The 5,904-nt window shown below is 38.5% G+C and overlaps 1 non-coding gene across 1 annotated transcript; it reads left to right on the top strand.

The window, feature by feature from the left end:
• The first annotated feature begins 5,222 nt into the window (after positions 1-5,222).
• Positions 5,223-5,330, top strand: LOC131169752 (small nucleolar RNA R71). Its single transcript, XR_009140658.1, has one exon. It is a non-coding gene; the product is annotated as a small nucleolar RNA R71 (small nucleolar RNA).
• Positions 5,331-5,904: the final 574 nt, after the last annotated feature.

Consider the following 5,904-nt stretch of genomic DNA (forward strand, 5'->3'; position numbering starts at 1 on the left):
TGGACTGAATTGGCGAAGACAAGTGGTAGGGCGGACACTGTGAAACAGTCGAGGAGAAAGTGAAACTAATCAAAGCAAATTGAAGGTTGCCTCGCATGCATGTAAATCTTATGCCGGCACGAGGAGAAAAGAAATAGAATATGTGGTTGGCGACAAAGTGTTCCTCAAGGTGTCACCATGGAAGAAAGTGTTGAGGTTTGGAAGAAAAGGTAAGTTGAGCCCTAGGTTCATTGGCCCATATGAAGTCATTGAACGTGTGGGTCCAGTGGCCTATAGGCTAGCTTTACCACCAGAGCTGGACAAGATCCACAATGTGTTCCACGTGTCCATGCTCAGAAGGTACCTCTCAGATCCTTCACATGTCATCTCCAGAGAAGAAATTGAAATACAGCCGGATTTGACATATGAAGAAGAACCTCTACGGATCCTGGCTCAGGAAGTAAAAGAATTGAGGAACAAGCAGATTCCACTGGTGAAAGTGCTTTGGAGGCACCACAACACCGAGGAGGCAACTTGGGAAAGTGAAGAAACGATGAGGCAACAGTTCCCTCAACTGTTTGCATCAGGTAAATTTCGAGGACGAAATTTAAATTAGAGGGGAAGAGTTGTAACACCCTCCCGATAATCATTCCGTACATTCTACTGTTCCGGTGATCGGTGTCGGTCCGGACAACTAGAATGTCCGGAAAAATAATTAAACTAAAGTCAGGAACCATAATTAACTCAAATATTAATAAGAAAAATTTAGTAAAAATTTTAGAAATAAAATACAACCAAGTAAAACGAGCCAGTGCCCAAGCGATGGGTAACCGGAGGGAAGTTGCGGTTCTCGCAACGAGGAGCCCTAGACCCAGGGGAAAAATTATAAAATAATTTTTGGGACTCTAGAGAAGGGTCATTGAGGTTCCTATGGCATTAGAATGCCAAGAAAATACCTAGAAAAATTTTTCAATCGGTACAGACAATTTTGACCCGTTAAGCCAAATGGAGGGCATTTTGGTCATTTCGCCTTCCGAGGTGATTTTTGGCCGACTTGCCCAGTTGAGTAAATAATTAATATGACATAAAATATGAAGAAATATTACTAGAAATGAAATTTGAAATGAGTAGTGAAAGAAAAGAAAAGAAAATGTAAAATAATGCAAAAATGACATCATTTAAAAATTTTGACCAATCACAAATTAAGCCATCAATTGACTAACAAATAAAAAGACAAAATGAAGACTAAATTCACCAAAATTGCAGCAGCCATCCTTCCCCAAAAATCCAGCCGAAACCCTCTCCCCATTTCCCTCCATTAATTTGCAACAAAAGCTTCAAATTTCCATGCTTCCTCACCCTAAAACCCATAAGTCCCTTCATCAAAAATTAATCCCACACCTAGACAAAGCTCTTGGCAGCCAACAAGAGGAAGGAAATTGAAGTTTAGGGCTTGGAAAAATTCTGCCACTTGAGGTTAGTGCATATATACACTTAAAACTTTTAATTTTTATGTTAAGGACTTGAAACCAACAAGTATTTGTGAATGAAATGAACCAAACTCATGTGTATGTTCAATATAGAATTCGGCAGCCCTATTGAAGGTATAGGAATAAGTTTTTTGTTGGTCTTAAAGTGGACTAAAAATGATGTTGAGGATATATATATATATATATATATATATATATATATATAGGTGATGAATTGGTATGCTAACTAAGGCACCTTATAGAAATTATATTGTGAAGCTAGGGTTTTGGGGAGTAAAAATTAGCTTGGCTTATGAAATTGTTAAAGTACATCCTAATGGTCAATTAGTGACCATTTGAAGGAATTTGACCTTAATTGGGACTGGAATAAAGCATGGCAAAGGGAAGGTGTGTGCTGCCTAGAGGGTGCAGAATGGTGACTGAAAATTCAGTCCATTTACACAGCCATAACTTTGGCTGTGTAGGTCCAATTGGTGTTTGGCCAATTGGACATGAAACTAGGCTTATAATGACACATTTTTGCTGAAGAAACCATGCTCAAAAGACCAAAGCAAGAGGACCAAAACTTGGCCCCAAATTCGGATACCCTGCACTGATTCTGCAGAATTGGCCAAATGAACAGTAACTGTTCATTTGGCCAGAACTCACTGTAGATTTGGTCAATTCACCGGAAATTTTTACAGCAACAAGTTAAGATATAGACAAACAACTTTCATGAAGGAACCTACCCCAAATTATGGCCAGAACCCATCCAAACAAGTGGTTCCAGTCACTGTTCATGCACTATAGATATGGTAATTTTCTGCAGAATGCATATCCGGACAGCTTGGGTTTTTGGGCCATATCTGAAGCTACAAAACTCCAAATGAGTGATTCAAAAAAGGAAATTCAACTAGACAAAATAAGGAACAACTTTCATGTTTTACATTTCTTCAAATTCCAACAGTAACAGTGTCCAATGGAACAGTGAAATTGACTCACCAAAACTGAAAATTCTGCTTGTGTGGGTTTACACTTTGAAATGGTATTAACACTTAATGCCAACAAGTTTTAAACACCAAATGTGGTATATTGGGAGTGCCAAAGTCCATGTACATATTTTCTATCCAAAAGTCAACATTTTTGTTGACCAATGAGGTGAATAGTAACACCAAAACATGAAATTCACAAATTGACGAATTTAAGAGTTTCAAATGCCCTAGTATACCTAACAAGATTGGTTTGGATAGTTTGGCATGCCAATAGGGTTCAGTTAGCAGTACTGCACATGGCAAAAATGCCATTCCGTGATTTCATGGCTTTTAGCCATTCTGACTTTGTATTGAGACTTGGCCTTGTGCCTGATATTATTTACAGCTTGTTAGCTGTTCTGTTGCACACCGGGAGATGCATATGTGACCGATGGTGTGACGGCCCGAGGTACTAGGTACCCAGTGCCAGTTTACCCGTTATCCAGTCCAGTCATCTAGTGTAGGTTACTTGGGGCAACCAAAGGAATAAAAGTGAACAACGTTAATAAAACAATGAATATATCAATACCAAACAAAGAAAGCATACACATTCTATACACATTTATTTTCTTGTTATTTTTTCTATTATATTATTGCACCACTAAGCATTATTGCTTAGCGCGTTGCTTTTGCCACGCGTAGGTACTGGAGATCCCGATCGTGAGCCCAGTAGACCACAGACTGGGTGAGTCCATCCTGCAGATTCGCACAGTGTCCGTGTCACCTCACTACCTGCAGTGCATTGGTAGGGCACTAGGTGTCATTTTGTCATTTTGATATTTTGTAGCAGATTTTTACTTTCTCATATGTATTTGAACTCATGTAATATATTTTGATGTCCATGTAAATAATGAAAGTTATGACTATGAATGCAATATTTGAGCATGTATTTATCACTTGTATATGAGAAATGGATGTTTGAGAAATGAAAAGATTATTGAGAATTGAAATTGAGAAATATTGTTGAGATTTTGGATATTGGAGTTTGAGATGATGGAATAAAAATATTGGAAGTGTTTTTAACAGGTTCCGAAGAACGGTTTTCTCCATTTTTAGCCGGTACTCCGCCGGATTTTCTTTAAAATCTTCGGAACCTCAAATGAATAATACTTTTGATAAATGGTTAAAATAAATCATATTTCATAAATTAACTTCAAAAGCATGACACAAGTTAAGTAAGGTATATTAGAGTGTGCCAGTACACCGTGTGGCAGTACTTACTCGGGTATACTGTACACGAGTAAGGGGTGTCATAGGCCTCCCCAAAATGATTGGCATATGAGAATCCTCTTCCATGTCCAAAATGACAAAGTCAACTGGGATGTAGAATTTTCCAACCTTCAGTGGTACATTCTCCAAGATCCCTTCTGGATACTTAATTGATCTGTCTGCCAACTGAAGAGAAATGTGGGTTGGCTTAAGATCTCCCATGTTGAGCTTCTCATAGATGGAGAGGGGCATAAGGCTTACACTAGCCCATAAATCACATAAAGCTTTTACAGAACATGATTCCCCAATGTGGCATGGAATTGAAAAACTCCCTGGATCCTTGAGCTTTGGAGGAAGTTTCCGTTGGAGGATAGCACTGCATTCCTCAGTTAAGGCTACAGTCTCATAATCTTCAAGTCTCCTCTTATTCGAGAGAATTTCTTTTAGAAACTTAGCATAAGAAGGCATTTGGGAAAGAGCATCGATAAAAGGCACATTTATATATAGCTTCTTCAAAACCTCTAAGAACTTCCCAAATTGCTTATCAAGCTTGCCTTTTTGAAATCTCTGTGGAAAGGGAAGCTGTGGCTTGTAAGGCTCTGGAGGTATATATTTCTCTTTTTTCTCTCCAACCTCCTCTTTACCTTTTCTTGCACTCCCTTTTTCACTCTTTTGTTTTTCATCTCTCCCAACATCTTTCTCATTTTCTCTCTTCTCAACTTTTTCACTCTTCTCAGTATGCACTATTTTACCACTCCTCAGTGTGATGGCATGACATTGCTCCCTTGGATTTTCTGTTTGACTAGGAAGTTTCCCCATAGATTTGGTACTTGATGAGCATGCTTGTTGTGCAATTTGATTTTCCAGCATCCTATTGTGTGTTTGCATTTGTTCCAGCCTTACTTTCAGCTCTCTCATCTCTTCATCATGCTTAGTTTGGTTAGCAAGAATTTCTTGTAATAAAGCTTCTGTGGTAGAACTTTGTTCTTGCTGTTTTGGTAGAGGTGCAGGAATTGCATTCTTTTGCTTAAAACTAGGTGGTGGTTGCCTAGGTTGTTGGTATTGATGCCCTTGTTGTTGTGGTGGAAAGTTCTGAGTTGAAGCTTGATTTTGCTGATTCCCCCATGAAAAATTGGGATGATTCCTCTAAGCATATGAAGGATAATCTACTCCACAGCTCATTGTTCCTTCTGCATAAGCAACTTGTTGAGAACTTCCAGAGCATGATGATGAACTGACTAGCATACTTAAATCCTCCATTTTCTTAGCAAGGAAATTAGTGAGTGCATCAAATTTGGCATTGATCATGTTGAATGGATCAAGCTCATACATTCCAGCAACTTGCCTTTTTTGAGTTGGAGTTGACCCTCTTGGACTACTCCATAGATGATTGTTCTTTGCTATTTTCTCTAACAACTCATAAGCTTCATCTTCATGCTTAATGATGAATTCCCCTCCAGTTTGAGCATCAATGATTCCTCTGATAGCAGGAGTGACATTTGTGTAAAAATTCTGGTTTATCATCCATTTAGGAATGGCATGATGTGGACATTGTCTCTCCAACTCCTTCTATCTCATCCATGACTCATAAAGAGTTTCATCTTCTCTTGGTCTAAAAGAAATCATTTGATTCCTCAACTCTTGAGTTTTTCCAGGTGGAAAGTATTGAGCAAGAAATGCATCAGTGAGTTGCTTCCAATTTGTAATAGAGTTATGAGGTAAAGAATCAAGCCAATCCAATGCTTTATCCTTCAAAGAGAATGGGAATAGCTTCAATCTTGCTGCATCATCAGATACTCCAGGTTGTTTTTGCATTTCACAAATCATAGTCAACTTCTTTAGATGTGTGTGTGGATTTTCAGAAGGATGTCCCCCGAATTGGGAATTTTGAATCATTTGAAGAACCCCAAAATCCATCTTGTAGCTATTTGCATCAATTCTTGGTCTTGCTATACTCTCTCTCAAGTCATCAAAACGAGGAAATGCATGATCCATCATACTTCCCCTAGGCACATTAGCATTTACAACCTCTTCACCTTGGGCTGCATTTTCATTGTTTCGATTATTTCCAGCATTACTACCACCAATTCTAATTCTTTCATCAGCCATGTCTGTTTCAATTTCAGTTGCTCTCAAGGCTTCTTTCCTTTCTCTGGTTTCTTTCTTGTTGGCTCTACAAAATTTCTCAATTTCAGGATTAAACAATAAGGATGTGT

Source organism: Hevea brasiliensis, chromosome 1 (genome assembly GCF_030052815.1).
Source record: "Hevea brasiliensis isolate MT/VB/25A 57/8 chromosome 1, ASM3005281v1, whole genome shotgun sequence".
NCBI lineage: Eukaryota > Viridiplantae > Streptophyta > Magnoliopsida > Malpighiales > Euphorbiaceae > Hevea > Hevea brasiliensis.